We start from the raw sequence: 16,536 nt of genomic DNA, 5'->3' as shown, positions 1-16,536 counted from the left end.
CCATAAACCTCAGTTCTATGGGATAATTGGGCTGGTTTCAGAATGATGAACTGAAAGAAAAATAAGAGTACTCGTCTCCAGAAAAAAAGACATCTTAGGACAGAGATGGGGGCCAAACCTGTGCTTCCAAAATTAGTAGATTCTGAAAGAAGCTAAATATAAGGGAATCTAGAATCTCTTTCACTTATAATTTGTAAGAATAATAGGCTGTGATTTTAGACTGTCAGATCCAACTGAGGACACGGCCAAATCTCCTTGAGGGTCAAATGTGGGTAGGGGAGAGCTAGAGGTCAGTGATAGGGTAAAGGACATTCAGCAGGTTCACAGCTAAGTTCAGGGGAGATTTAGAATAATCAGCAGTGCCACTACAGAAGGATGGGTCTGAAAGAGATAGATTGTTGCAGAAATTGTAAGAGGTAGTGGTCATCTCAGGCAGGAATTAAACTTGGTCATCATGACAAAGACCAATAGCCTAAAATAGGTTCATTTCCACTGTGACTGCCTCAGCTTATCTCCTAATCGGTCTCTCTGCCATTCCTATGTACATATCCGGCTTCTGTCTCACTGCCTTCATGTCATCCTCCACCACAGTGCTTCTCCAGTGATGTTTCTAGTGGCGCACCGATGGCAGGACAGTGGGAGCAGTTCACCCCAGTGCAAGCCATAAGGTGGGCAAATACAAAGGGAATTTAAAACAATAATAAAACTAGGCCGGGCGCGGTGGCTCAAGCCTGTAATCCCAGCACTTTGGGAGGCCGAGACGGGCGGATCACGAGGTCAGGAGATCGAGACCATCCTGGCGAACACGGTGAAACCCCGTCTCTACTAAAAAATACAAAAAAAACTAGCCGGGCGAGGTGGCGGGTGCCTGTAGTCCTAGCTACTCGGGAGGCTGAGGCAGGAGAATGGCGTAAACCCGGGGGGCGGAGCTTGCAGTGAGCTGAGATCCGGCCACTGCACTCTAGCCCGGGCGACAGAGCCAGACTCCGTCTCAAAAAAAAAAAAAAAAAAAAAAAAAAAAAAAAAAAAAAAAACAATAATAAAACTAAAAGTCAGTCTGCCTTTTATCATATCCATGGGTATGTGAGTCTAAACAACATCAATGATACGTTACTACTACCCCCAAAATATTTTCTTGGCCTAAGTTCTAAACAATTGTGATTACTAATGAGTTTTAACATTATATACATCAGCTTCAAATTAGCACATTTTAAATTGTGTATTTAGTAGACATTTTATTTTCATAAACATTTTTTACAGAGAAAGTAATCAGAGAATTCCCAGTTGTACAGTCAACACCTTAAAATGTGTTTCCCTCGTAAGCTTGTAACAATTCAAGTATTTTTCAAACTCCTTTCAAGAGCAGTTTTTATGTCTAGCCTCTTAAGTGTCATACATTCCCACTTTTAAATACAGGCAGTCTTTGGTTTGCACAGCACTGTGGAACTGAAAAAATTGTCATGTAAGCGGAAATCATGCAAAAAGATCTTTATCATCAAAAGGTAGAAGTAAGATTCTTCTGTGACTTCTAAACTTTTTGGTTGAGACATTAAAAGCTCTCTTACTCTCAGTTCTAAATGAATAGAGAAATGAAAAAGAGTAAAATTGATATTTGTTTAGTACACTGTAATTTAAAACATTAGAAACATTGTGAATTAGTGTTTTATTTCTTTGTCTAAAAAAACTTACCAAGAGTAGTTCGAATGGTGTTTTCTTTCTTCTTCTCCTATAACTTATTTTTGGAATGAGCTTTTTCTTTCTATCCCTTGACAAATTGTTATCCTATTTTGAAGTTTGAATCAGGTTCCAAAATTTTATCCTTTGCATTTTCAACATCATGAAATATCTCCAAGAGTCCCCTTCATGTGAAGTCCCTAGTATCACTTCCTCAGGAACATCTTTATATTTTTTGTCACATCCACTTGCCAAATTCATGTCCATAAATTTACCTTCACCAAGTTCCTCTGGCTGCATATCTAAGTCTCAAATGATGGTTGTGTCAGCATTCCCAGGGTCAGCTATTTCTTCTAAAACTCCATTCATGTTTGATGTCAGTTTCATTTCTAGCATTATCATTTTTGTTCCTTTGTTACACTTTCATCTTTGTTGACCAATATACCGTTTTGACTATCCATTTTTGTAAAAACATCTTGTGGACTATCACTGGACAACAAGGATGCAACACAACTACATACTGTACTATCTGTGCATGTACTGCATAACAGATGCTTGGTGATCAGTCACGAACAGATTCTTAAAGAAGTGTCATGATTGGTCACCAATCATGATGTGCATCTTTTATTTATGTAGTGATTTGTGAGCTGAAGAGCTGGCTGTAAAGTGTATTTCATGCAATTACTCACAGTTAATAAACTGAACTGGTAATTGAAATGTGAAACCTTGTTGTTGCAGGACTGGTGCTATTTAACTAAACTGTGATAACTGAAATTCTTGTCCATCAGAACTGTACAACACAAGGACTGCTAAAGGAGATTCACAACAAACAATGACAGTATAGGGATTTCAAGATGAATAAACAGAACTCGAGTTACTTCTGTTAGTCATTCTAACTGACCACTTGGAGTTTGGATTTGTGTTTAATGTTTCAAACAGTGAAAAGAGTACAGACACTGAGGTTTTGTTTCATAGGTGTAAATTTTAAGCTCATACAGAAACTATTTTATTGAATTTGAATAATATCTTTAAAATTAAAATTTATTCTTATTTTTCAATTTTTAAAAAAATAATCAGAAAAATATTACTAAAATTAATGTTGTCATATAGAGGAGGCAGTTGTTAAAAAATGATGTATTCTGTGCATTAAATGTGATAGGCACACAACTGGATCTTTCTAAAAGACAGATCTGATTTTGTCATTCCCCTGACCAAAAGTTTTCACTATCTTATCATCTGTATGATTAATTCTTAACCAATATCACTTGCAAAACTTCTCAAAAATACAGATTCCTGGGATTTAACACATAGATTCCAAAGCAGTGGGTCTGGGCTAGGGTCTGAGAAACTGTTATTAAAGCCCATGGGTGACTCATACAGGTGCTGATTCACTGACATACAGGATTAATTCTAAATTCCTTAGCATGGAAAAAAAGGATCCTTAAGATCTGGCCCCTGTATACCTGTATAGAGTTGTCTCCTGCTACTGGTTTCTCCTTCACATTTTATCACTTACAACTGTTTATAGCTACTGAGCCAGCCCTGTGTACGTGTTGTTCCAGCTTCCATGGACTGCTCTAGTCCCCAACCTCATGCCAAGGTCCACTTAGAAAACCCTCATTTCCATGTAAGGGTCAGCTCAAGGCTTATGTCTTTCAAGCATGCCTTCTGTTGGGCACCTTTGGGGCCTTGTCTATACTCTGTAGCAATTACATCATCACACTGTACTAACTGAATAGTTCTGTGCTAAACTTCTTGAAATGGCATATCTTTATCATTTATCTATTTCCAGCATTTAGCCCCTTGCTGTTTATTGCTGGGTGTGTCTTTTAGGAATGCTGTCCACTAAAAGTAACAGAAAGCTAACACAGGCTTAAACAAATAGAGGTTTGTAATTATCATATAAAAAGTCTTGAGGGAAGTGGCTACTGGTGGGGTTTCATTAGCTCAACAATGTCAAGGCTGGCTTCTCTGTGACTCTCTTGGCCTCTCTCTCATACCTGGGGGGCATCATGGTTGTAAGATAGTGGTTGCAGCTCTGCACATCGCAGTCACAGGAAGGAGGAGGAAGGTAGTTGTACAAATTGTGCATATGCTGTTTAATCAGTATAGCAAATTTTTTCAGAATTCTCCCAGCAAACTTCCACTAAGAGGTGTCATTTGCCAGAACTGGGCCACATGGCCACCACTAGCTAGAAGGAAGGCTGGGAAAGGAGAGGATGGGATTGGTGTGATTCACCTAGAACAGGATTCCCATGATTAAGTTAAAATGTTAGATCAATCATGACCCATGGCCTCAGGTGGCACATCATTGCTGTGAATAAACTTGCAGTTCAATTGGCAAAAAAAAAAAAAAAAAGTGGAAATGAATGAGTATACAATTACCAGCTCTGCCACAGTAGGTATTCTATAAACTTTATAAGTATAAATGAGTGAATAAACAAATGCATGAAGCATGAAGAAGTAAATATTAATCTTTGCAATAAGGACAGGTAGGTAGTTCTTGTAACTGATTAGGGTAGAAAAGGCAAGAGTAAATACAGATGCAGAGTGATACAAATAAAAGAAAACTCAACTCTACAACTTAAGGCAAAACAAAACAAATAAAGGACATAATTTATGAGTCTATATAGCTTCATTCACTGACAGAAGCATCGGGCAGCTCCAGGCTTATATCCTCACAGGTTCAAGTTCAGGGAAAAGAAAGCACCACAGGAGCCACAAAGAAAGGCATAAGTTTACGGTCAGACTACAGTCACGTGGCTACCCTGAATCCAGGGGTCAGGACTAGTCACAGCCAAGACTCACAGACCAAGTTGGAGAAGGGTGGAGAAAAAACAGGAGCTATTATCAGCAGAAGAAAGGATGGATTGGATGATTGGCAGCCAAAAAGAATAGATGCCACCTCAAACAGAACCCACAAATGAGGACCAGGCATTCAGAAATGAGCATGAGAAGTTAGCAAGGCAGGTGTATGGGTTCAGAGTCAACACGATTTGACGTCACTGCCCTCCATGTGACACTCCCACATCACTTAGTAGAGGAGCTGGCAGCACCTAGAATATATCCTCTCAGCTTGTCTTTCCTTGAGTGGTTACCTTTACAAAGCAGCAGTAAGAGGATAGATTAAATTAATCCTTCTCAACTTTTCATCAGAATATTCCCTACAGCCATGAAGGGTGAGCACTCTGGAATTTGGGGCAGAACGGTGGTGAAACGGAAGGCTGGCAGAATATTTTGGAGCTGTCTGCTGCAAAACTAAAATTTATTTGAAGTCTTGTGCTTTTTACTTAAGATGTTTAACTTTGAATTTTATTCCATAGAATATCCATGTTATTTTTTAAATGTTTTAAATTACTAATAACTTAATAGTTTCTCAATTTTTTTTTCCCAAATAAAATTGACCTCCTAAATGACATACCAGTTCGTTCACTTTGGCACACAGCTATTTACCCCTGGACTACACATATCACAGTTCAAGAATCATGGGATTAAGTAAACTCTGCACATTGTTTCCAGCCTGTTTCTCAAGTAGCTGTTTCTGGCAGTGGCATCCACCTATTAAAGCTCTCATTAGCCATAAATGTTAATACAGATGGTTCCCAAGTTAGGATTTTTCAACTTTAAGATGGTGTGAAAGCGATAGGCATTCAGTACACCCCTCAGCTTATCCAGATAAACCCATGGTAGGTCAAGGAACATCTGTAAAACTGCCATCTATTGAATACCTACCACATTCAAAGCAATTTTATATATTTTCTCATTTAATTTTCCCAATAATTCTGAAAAGCAAATATCATCTCCAAATACACAAGGAAGGTGAAAGTCACAGAAGTTCACTAACACTGAGAGTTAGACGTTTAGATAATAGGATCAAAACTCAGGACTCTGACTCTAAAGCCTGTGTCTCTTCCCTGTCTTTCTTCCTCTCCCTTCGAATTGCTTCTTTACGCTTGAGGAACATCAACCTTGAATAAGAAACAATCTACAAATTTAAGCAGTATACAGAATAACTAATAATGCATTATCCTACACACTCTGAGGCCTCCTGCACTAGGGCAGTGTGGAATAGTGTAGTAGACCTGGAATCAGGAATCCTAGGTTCTCTTGTCAACCCCACCTATAGCAAACTGTGGGGCTTTGGAAAAATACTTCTCTGGACCTGAGGCTCTTGATCTGCAAAATGAGAGTGGGACCTGGTCATTTTTGCAGTCAGATTCAGCTCCAGAGTGCTAACCTTTCAACATCAGTTCCTCAAGATTCAGCCGTCTAAGTGCAGACTAACCAAGTCTTATATGCCTATTAAATGTAATATGCCCTCCAAAAGAGACCAGAAAGATCTAATTATAGACACACTCTCAAAAACGGTATCAGATGAATGCTAACTCCAACCCAAACTTCTGAGAAAATAATCATAACAGTACTAGGATGATGATAACTACTTATTGATTGTTAATCACATCCCAGTTACTGTTCTTTTTTTTTTTTTTTTTTGAGACGGAGTCTCGCTGTGTCTCCCAGGCTGGAGTGCAGTGGCGTGATCTCGGCTCACTGCAAGCTCCGCCTCCCGGGTTCACGCCATTCTCCCGCCTCAGCCTCCCAAGTAGCTGAGACTACAGGCGCCCGCCACCACGCCCGGCTAGTTTTTTGTATTTTTAGTAGAGACGGGGTTTCACCATGTTAGCCAGGATAGTCTCGATCTCCTGACCTCGTGATCCACCCGCCTCGGCCTCCCAAAGTGCTGGGATTACAGGCTTGAGCCACCGCGCCCGGCCTTAGTTACTGTTCTAATGTAAGTACTATCTCCTTTAACCTTTGTAACAACCCTACGCAAAGTAGATCCCATTATCATTCCCATTTTACAGGTGAAGAAACTAAAGTACGGTACATTTAAGTAACTGCCCAAGATCACATAATTAATGGCAAACTCAGCCATTAATTATGTATAATGTAATTATGTGTAATGGCAAACCCAGCAGTCAGACTCTGCAGTCTGAAGCGAGATGATCATGAAACACTGTCTCCCTCCTGACCAGGCTGTTCTCATTGAGAAATGTGCACTTGAAAAGCTTCCTGGAGACAAAAGACCTTATCACTAATGCTGCACCACAGATTGATTTAAAACACCAAGTGTTTTATTATGCCAGCAGATGCATGCCAGAGTTATGACAATGTCAATTAATGTCTCACTGGCTTTGTTAACCTTGCTGGAGTCTGTGGAGATTGCAATGGTGAGGTGTGAGAGAAAGACTGAGCTGGTGGGAAGGAGTCTGGTTGCAGTTAGGAGGCAGGCACAAGGATTCCCTGCATTGTAACCATATGAAGGCTGATGGGAAGGCAAATTACTATTAGTATTCATCAGCACCAGTCAGACATGCCTAAAGATTGGCTTTCAGGTTAAGTAGAGAATACTAAACTTACTCAATAATATTCATTCGGTAGTTGTATTCACACATTTTTACACTGCTGTAAGAAACTGCCCAAGACTAGGAAATTTCTAAAGGAAAGAGGTTTAATTGACTCACAGTTCCACATGGCTGGGAAGGCCTCAGGAAACTTACAATCATAGCAGAAGGCAAAGGGGAAGGAAGGCTTGTCTTACATGGCAGCAGGTCAGAGAGAGAAAGAAAGAGAGAAGCGGGGGGAAGAGCCCCACACTTACTAAACAATCAGATTTTGTGAGAACTCTTATCACGAGAACAGCAAGGGTAAAGTCTGCTGCCATGATCCAATTACCTCCCACCAGGTCCCTGCCTTAACATGTAAGGATTACAATTCAAGTTGAGACTTGGGTGGGGACACAGGGCCAAACCATATCAGTAGTGCTTTGCAAGCTCAGTTGAGTAATGCATTTTTTCATGGAGACTGTTTTGGGATGGTGTGCTATGGAATACATTTTGGAAAATTCTGCTCCATTGAATATAGCAAGCTTTAGCCAGTGGACCACCCAAAAATGAACAAGTGCAATAAAGAGTTCTTAGCTTTCTATGCTACCCATCCAGGAGGCCCTGGTGCCCCAGACAGCTGAAGCATTTAAGAGAAAGTAGATCCTCATGTTTGTTGAACCTCACTCATACCAAGGGCAAGACAGAAATGTCTCCATCAATATGCAAAACTTTTTACTTTTAATTTCACATTTATTATAGATAAGAGATTCTGATAGGCACTTTATACACCTTAAATTGTTTCAAGTTTAAGCACCTATATAATTTTTAGATGTATAAAAGATAATTTTTAAAAATAGAACACTTGCTGGTAGCCAACTTAGTGTTAAGATTATTTTCTTAAATTCAACTAGTTGATTAAAATTAGGTGGAGGGAATGAGGGATTGACATGAGGTGATGTATTTTAATGTACCTACTTAATAGAATTGAAAGATCCCAACAGGTTCTTCCTGCTTAGTACACAAACAAAGACTACAGTATTACAGTAAAGAAAAAGTTTACTTGACACAAGGCTGGCCATGCCATGTGGGAGACAGTTATTACTGAAATCAATCTCTTCTTAAGTTAGGGGTTTTCCAAAGGTAGTTTGGGGGAAGAGGTGGAGGTGGCTAGGCAATGGGTACTTACCGCTGATTAGTTGGGGGAGCAGTCATAGGGATATAGGAAATTATCCTCCTGCTGGCTGAAGTGCTTCTGGATGGAGACACAGGAGTGGTTGGCAGGTCCAGGTAGAGCCATCATTGGTGTCGGACAAGCAAAAAACCTGAAAAGTTATCTCCAAAGGGCAATCTTAGATTCTACAATAATGATGTTATCTGCAGAAGTAATTGAGAAAGTTGCATATCTTGTGATCTCCAGAAAAAATGGCTGGCAATGCTCATATGTTAGCAGAATCCAGGCTTCTCTATCTTCCTAACCTGGTGGTCTCTCATTAAGCTTTACAAAGATGGTTGTGTTTGGGGGAATGGCTATAATCATATAAACTATAAATATCTCCCACAGCTAGCCAAGCCTATGCCCATTAACAGTTAAGGCAGCTCGAAGGATAAAGGCAAGAGGGGATTGTCTAGATCATATCTCCTCCACTGTCATAATTTTCTTACTGTTATAATTTTTGCAAGGGCAGTTTCTGAATTGTCACAAACATCCTACCCAAGGCAAAGAACTTGCTATTTTCTATTTTTATCTTTCTTTTAAAAAATAATTTCAGATTTTGATTCAAAGATAGAGCTCATTTTTGCCACTGAATTCTGTAAGAATTTCTGTCAACGAGGAAGTCTTCATTAGATCAGTGAATCTCAGATATTTATAGTCCTTGGAAGAAACAGGTTATCAAAAAAAGAGGGAAAATGAAAGATGGTTCCTTTAGGAAATGAACAAAGAGGAAGATATGTCCCAACCACAAGAAGCAAATGGAAGGAAATGGCTGGCTTCAGAATGTTAATATAATCACTGCAAATTTGTTTTCATATAAGTAATTAATCAACTTTTGTCACTTTTTGCGATTCATTGTGAACATTCTGCATGAGGTCCGTCCTTCACTGTGCTACTTCAAGTTTAAAAGCCTGAGGCTTTTAGAACTTGCCTTATGACATTGTCAAGGCCCTTTTTATAGACTAATTAACATGCCAAGAATTTCAAGTCAACAAAAGATACAATGGTACCATTTTTTAGTTTTCAAGAACTTTTTCATGCCCACTTCAAGCACTTCTTACATTTCTGGCCCTCTCTGCTGATACCAGCCTCACTGGAGGGACTGGCTTTAAGTTTCACGGAGGGCCCCACCCTTCCTGTTCATTCAGTGGGACCATTCATGAAGGGAAATAATGACATTACATTATGCAAGTTTCCCTATGTGTAACTTCTCCTAATAGAGCCTTTTTGGTGGAATTTTTAGGATCCACGCTCACCGAGATTAAGCTACATATTCTAAGCTAAGGACCACACTAGACTGGAGCAAATATAACAGATCTCAGCATGGATTGCCTTGGTACCAGAGTCCCTAACAAGCCCACATGCTGCCAGTCACATTGTTCACACAGACTCTTGGGGAAACTGGAACACTCCATCCTGGCTTTAAGTTACCACCACTATCAAACTACCACCCTTTTCTATTAAGGCTTAAATTGCCAATATAACAATACAGAAGAACTTATACTCACAAGCATTAACTTCTGTTTAAAGGGATATTTACAAACAACAGGATTTCTTGTTTCTTGAACCTAACTTAGCAGAAGATGAGTTCTCACCCAGGGGAGAAATTTTATATACAGTTTATTAGTAGTTCTATTACATATGTAAATGTACCCATTATAGAATATAAAGAGAAATAGAAAAGAGTAAAAATAATCACTCATAAATACCAATATTAACAATTTAAATAGGCTTCTTTTCATCTTTTCTCTCCTATAACTTGTATTATAGGAAAATGAAAGTAGTTGAAACTGTAAGTGAATTCTGGCCAAATATTTTTCCTAAATAAGCCAGCCAAAAGATGCTCTCCCCCAAGTCCTCTGAGATCTAATGCTGGACAAGAGGTACTGCGCCCCACCCCAACCACCCACATGGAAGCAGGACTCAAGAAGTCATGAGCTGCACATTTCTGATTTTGCTCACAGTCAAGCTGCGCAGGCAGAAGGGGTGAGGATTATTAATCAGATAAAGTGAGATGAACTACCAGCTCTCTCTCCTCTGCTCCTCAAAGAATTCCTTCACTTCCTCTGCCTGTTTCTGTCCTCACCCAGGGTGGCCCATGTTCTCCCACGGCGCTCTCCTCTGCTACTCGGCTGCTCCCCTGAAGGGCATGCCCAGAGCCTCCCGGTGCCCATAGCATCTGGTGCTGCTTCAAAGCCAATCACTAAACCAGCCAACTATCTGCCCTTGCGGTTTGCCCAGGCGAATCTTCCAAGGCCACTCCTGTCAAACTGGAAGCTCCCGGAACCTCTGTGCAAATGAATTCTAAAATCCTCCGTACCTTTACAGCAATCTCACAGAGATTTATCTTGTCACAAAGAGGAAAACATAAACCTTCCTGCCATCACTGAGGTACTCCAAGTGTGACTGCCTTTACTGCACCACTCAAAGAGTGAACTATGCATGAAAAATAAAATTTCAGTCTTAACATTAGCTTCACTGTGAAATGGGTTGGAATTCTTCAAGAGACTAATTTAAAAATGAACTCTGAGAATCTGAACAAGCAGTATCTGAAAGGGAAACCTTAAATGATACATAAATAGGTGAAAATACTTTCAACCTCATTAACAATCAAAGGTATGCTAAACAAAACATACATGTTTTTGCTTATCTAACTAGAAATGATTTTTTAAAGTTATATTTGATGTCAGTGTAGAATGTCGGGAAACTTGTTAGTCAGGTTTCCCTGTTCGTCAGGTTTCCCCACATTCTCCTGGTGGGAGATTGGTAAAAGCAAATTGGGGAACTTGTATTAACAATGTGGAAACTATGCATAACCTCTCAGTAAGCAATTCTACTTATGATCCTAAGGATAAAATTAGTAGTATGCAAGAAGATTTGATAATAGCAAAAACTGGAAAAATATACAAGAATAAGTAGTCATTAAATACGGTATCTTCACTTGACAGAATACTCTGCAGCCATTAACAAGGAGCTGAAGGAAGAGGTTTATACATGAGAAAAAAAACTAATTATGAAACAACACATACAACGTAGCCCCAGTTTAGTGGAAATACATACACCTAGAAAAGGGTTTAGAGAGGAGTCATCAGTGGTTATCTCACAGTGGGGTGGACACAAAGCTAGCAGGATGGCATGCAGTTAAGAGTAAGGGGATTGAACATACTTGGATGCATATCCTAACTTTACCACTCTGGGAACTGGGGCAATTTTCTCACAGACTCCTTATTTGTAAAATGGGGATAATGTGACTTCTTAGGGCTTGTTAAAGGATTAAAAGAAATGGTGTTAATAAAGTACATAGCACAATATTTGGTACAAACAAAAACTAACTTATAGATCTAGAGATTTTTTATCTAATTGCCAATTTTCTATGATAAATACATATTTTATAGTGAAAGTCATTTCAAAAAATGTAAACAAATATAGAATTCTAATTAATAATATACACATTTAAGTGATTAGAAGGGAAGTATACTAATGTTTACAATTTACTTTGAAATACATCAAAACAGAAGATGGATTAATGGTAGGTATACAAAAATTTACTGCAAAATTCTTTCAACTTTGTGGTGTGTTTGAAAATATAAAATGTTGGTAAAAATGAATATCACTTTAAATGTATTATCTTTTTTATTTATATAAGTAAGATGACCAGGCACATTGGTTCACTCCTGTAATCCCAGCACTTTGGGACGCCAAGGCAGGTGCATTGCTTGAGGCCAGGAGTTCAAGACCAGTCTAGGCAACATGGCAAAATCCCATCTCTCTACTAAAAATTAAAAAAAAATAAAAGAAAGAAAGAAACAAAAAAGAAAATTAGCTGGCCCTGGTGGTGCATGCCTGTAGTCCCAGCTACTGGGGAGGCTGAGATGGGAGAATCACCTGAACCTGGGAGGTCGAGGCTTCAGTGAGCCAAGATCACACCACTGCAGTCCAGCCTGAGCGACCAGAGTGAGACCCTATCTCAGAAAAAAAAAAAAAAAAAAAAAAAGGAAAAGATGTTCATTTTAAGAGAGCATGAAATAAACACATTAAGAAAAAGTTAGTAATTTCTCTGACATACTCCTCACCAATTCCACTCTGCTGGGAAGGTATTTTTTGTATCTTTCCACATTTTTATGATCATAAATTTAAAGGAAACTGTTTTTTCATAAGATTTTATCATCCATATTACTTGACAACCCCTGTTTTTTATACTTGGAAAGGTAATTTTTGTTTAAAAAATAAAGAATGACATCTACCTCTTACTAATGAACCTATAAGTCACAAATAAATTTTCTTTATAGATAAGATAGAACATAGCTTTTTCCCATATGTGATTTTTATTATTACTCAAAATTTTAGGAGCCTTCATAGCAAGAAATAAAATACTTTGGTTTTTAAAATACTTTCATTATTTTTATATTAAAATGCAACACAGCTTGGTGCCTGTGCGTCCTACTGTGAGCTAGTATTTATTACCATCTCCTCCCATGGATTCCAAGTCCACTCACCTCTGTCTTTGGTGGTGTAATTGCTACCATTACACTTGAGGTCACTTTCTGCAGCCACCACTGTAGCCTAAGTTAAAGATAAAAATGTACCTGAGATTCACAGCATCTGAATATGCAGGACCACAATTCCTATTCACATATGTACATTCAATGTAAAGAAAACAAAATAACAACAGTGACAAAACTGTACCAGTATATCCTGTGTAAGGAGTTGTTACCTACCCCACAGAAGCAGACTGGACTCTACTCCAGATTTTCAAGGAAACTATCTTTTGTTAATGCTTTGAAAATGTCTTGTCATTTTCTCTGCTTTTTCTTTATGAAACTCCTATTTTCTTAGGATACTGAACCTCCTAGATTAAGCCTCTAATTATCTTAGCTTTTCTCCCTTATTATCCATTTCTTTAATGTTACTTCTTACTGGGTGTTTTCCTTGACTTCATCCTCCTGAATGAGGAGCATTCTTAATTTCAACTATAATTTTTAATTTATAAGTGCTTTTTGCTCTGACTAGACTGGTTTCATTAATTTGCATTCTTATTTTATGTCACTAAACATATTAAATAGCAATACTTTATAGCATTTTTTCCATTCCTTGATTTGCCTCTGTTAACTCTTAGTGTCTTTTTATTATTATCTTTTGGGGCAGGGGTTGGTTTGTACCTGTACTTTTCATGTTGAAGGTTTTCCTTAAATATCTGGTCAATTTCTCCTATTTAAAAACAAGACATTAAAATGCTGACTGGAGGCCCCACTCTATTGGTGGCATCTTAGTTCATTTTGTGCTGTTAGAACAAAATGCCACTGACTAATTTAGAGCGAACAGAAATGTATTATCTCACAATTTAGATGGCAGGGAAGTCCAAGATCAAGGCAGTGGCATCAGGTGTGGGACTTCTTACTGCATCCTTACATGATAAAAGGCAGAAGGGCAGCAGGGAACCAGCTCCCTCTGTCAAGGCCCTTTATCAGAGCACTAATCCCATTCATGAGGGAGGAGCCCTTGCAGTCTAATCATCTCCTAAAGGCTCACCTCTTAATACCATCACATTGGTAACACCTGGATTTTGGAGGGGACACATTCAAACCACAGCAGTAGGGCTTGACAACTAGTGAATCTCATTGTACAGCATTGGGCAGGCATCCAGGTTTTAATTTTTTAGGTTTTTAGGTTTTTATTTGTAGGTCTGGTCAGTTCCCGAGTTTCCTAACAGAAGAATCCTCCAATCTTGTCCTCGGGATAGAAGGCTGGCTACTAGTATGTTCAGCTTAGATGATGGAAGACCTCCTCATTAGATACAACGTGTTTCTTGTATTTCCCTGGTTTTCTATCCAGCACCGAAGCACTTCTCTCCTCTGTGCTTGGTATCCACAACTCCAAAAACTGTTTCTGCAATTCCTCTAAGAAATGGATCTCTCAGGTCTCTTAGGGCACAAGAAGAGTAGTCATCTAATTTCTCGGAATGAAGGTGGGCATTGGCATCCACTTGCTCCTTAAACAAATAGTCTTCTTGTTCTCAGCCTCCTCTCCTCCAGGCTTTGGGCTTCCATTTCTGAGAATTCCTGGAATTTGGCAGGGTAAATCACCAAGCTTCTCAGTGGTAACCTCCCTCCTCCCCTCCACATACACACTTGTAAATTTGACCTTTGATCTGCCCAATGGTTGAAATTCACCCAACCATGTGTAATCTTCATATATTATAGTTTGAAGTTTTAGGTGTTTCCTGGTTTCATTAAAGATAAAGTTGAGCACCTGTAATTGTGCTGTGGTTGTTACTGTTCTTGTTATTTTGTGGTAACTTCTGAGAGGAGAATTGGGCAGAGACATCGTTACTTTTACCTCCCATCTTATAACTGATAGAGCTTCTTATTAGTAGAGGAAAGATTCTTGTTTATTTTCTTAGGTGAGAATAGAAAATTACTCTTTTCTAGTTGGAAAAAGCCTGTCATATGTATATTTCTTCATATTCTCAGCATGAATTCTAACCTAAATGATTTCTTTCTTTCTTTAGATGCCTAATACATACAAAGTTAGGAAAGCAAAGGCAGGAAGCCAAAATGAAACACTTTTCTTTTTCTCCCTGGCAGTCCCTTAACATTTTGGGCTTCATACAGTATCTCCACTAAATAACAGAGGGAGAAACTGAGATAGAAAGCGAATCCCAAAGTGTTGAAGGTGATTATGCCATCGAAAGCTAATGTCTGCATGTAAGATGGGGATTTCTACCCCAAGTTTTCTTTCTAGAACGCTAAGGGCAGGCAGGAAAATTATGAGGAAATAAAATACTTAGGATTTAGTAAAACAGATACCAAACTTTACATATGAGTTTATTTCTTCACTATATTTTCTATGTTATATTCTAAGAACAAAAGCACACAGTCTTCTCCTGGGTAAGAAGCAGCTTCTGTTTGACACACATGGCTAGCATGTGGATAATGCCACCACCATCTTTCTAATTGGACTGCAGTTCATATCTTTTCTCATTTGGCTGCCATTCATCCAAACCACCTCCCACTCTTCCTTTTGTGTCCAGAATTGCGAGCAGTGAACCCTCACAGTGAGTGTTACGGTTCTTAAAAATGGTGTGTCCAGAGTCTGTTCCTTCAGATGTTCAGATGTGTCTGGAGGTTCTTCCTTCTGGTGGGTTCATGGTCTTGCTGACAGGAGTGAAGCTGCAGATCTTCCCGGTGAGTGTTACAGCTCTTAAAGGCAGCATGGACCCAAACAGTGAGCAGTAGCAAGATTTATTGCAAAGAGCTAAAGAACTAAGCTTCCACAGTGTGGAAGAGGTTCCCAGCGGGTTGCTGCTAGCTGGGGCAGCCTGCTTTTTTTCCCTTATCTGGTCCCACCCACATCTTGCTGATTGGTCCATTTTACAGAGAGCTGATTGGTCCGTTTTGACAGAGTGCTAATTGCTGCATTTACAATACCAAGTTAGACACAGAGTGCTACACAGAAAAGTTCTCCAAGTCCCCACTAGGTTAGCTAGATACAGAGTACTGATTGGTGTATTTACAAACCTTGAGCTAGATGCAGAGTACTGATTAGTGTATTTACAAACCTTGAGCTAGACACAGGGTGCTGGTTGATGTATTTACAATCCCTTAGCTAGACTTAAAGGTTTTCCAAGTCCCCACCAGACCCAGGAGCCCAGCTGGCTTCACCTAGTGGATCCCATACTGGGGCTGCAGATGGAGCGGCCTGCCAGTCCTGTGCTGTGCGCCTGCACTCCTCAGCCCTTGAGTGGTTGATGGGACTGGGTGCCACAGAGCAGGGGGCAGCACCCATCGGTCGGCATGGGAGCCCTCTGCAGAGGTGGTGGCTCGGGCATGGCGGGCTGCAGGTCCCGAGAGCCCTACCCCCTGGGGAGGCAGCTGAGGCCTGGCGAGAATTTGAGCCCAGTGCATGCGGGCTGGCAGTGCTGGGGGACCCAGCGCGACCTCTACAGCTGCTGGCCTGGCTGCTAAGCCCCTCACTGCCCTGGGCCGGAGGCACCAGCTGGCCACTCCAAGTGCGGGGCCTGCCAAGCCTGCATCCGCGCCCGCCAGAACTCACGATGGCCTGTGAGTGCTGCGCACAGCCCCGGTTCCTCCCGGCACCTCTCCCTCCAAACCTCCCACAAACAGAGGGAGCCGGCTCCAGCCTCGGCCAGCCCAGAGAGGGGCTCCCACAGTGCATAGCTCCTCAAGCGCCACCTGAGTGGACATGGAAGCCAAGGAGGCACTGAGAGTGAGGGCTACTAGCACATTGTCACCTCACACTTTG

General features: G+C 40.1%; 1 long non-coding RNA gene across 1 annotated transcript in view; it reads right to left on the bottom strand.

Moving 5' to 3' along the window:
* The window catches only part of LOC105495731 (uncharacterized), a 90,069-nt gene extending 80,930 nt beyond the window's left edge, over positions 1-9,139 (bottom strand). The window contains exon 1 of the long non-coding RNA XR_011623096.1: positions 8,248-9,139. This is a non-coding gene — a long non-coding RNA (uncharacterized lncRNA). The remainder of the gene's footprint in view (positions 1-8,247) is intronic.
* Positions 9,140-16,536: the final 7,397 nt, after the last annotated feature.

The sequence above is a fragment of the Macaca nemestrina genome, chromosome 5, assembly GCF_043159975.1.
Source record: "Macaca nemestrina isolate mMacNem1 chromosome 5, mMacNem.hap1, whole genome shotgun sequence".
Taxonomy (NCBI): Eukaryota; Metazoa; Chordata; class Mammalia; order Primates; family Cercopithecidae; genus Macaca; species Macaca nemestrina.
The sequence above is the reverse complement of the archived record's forward strand: the minus strand, read 5'-3'. Positions and strand labels throughout refer to the sequence as shown.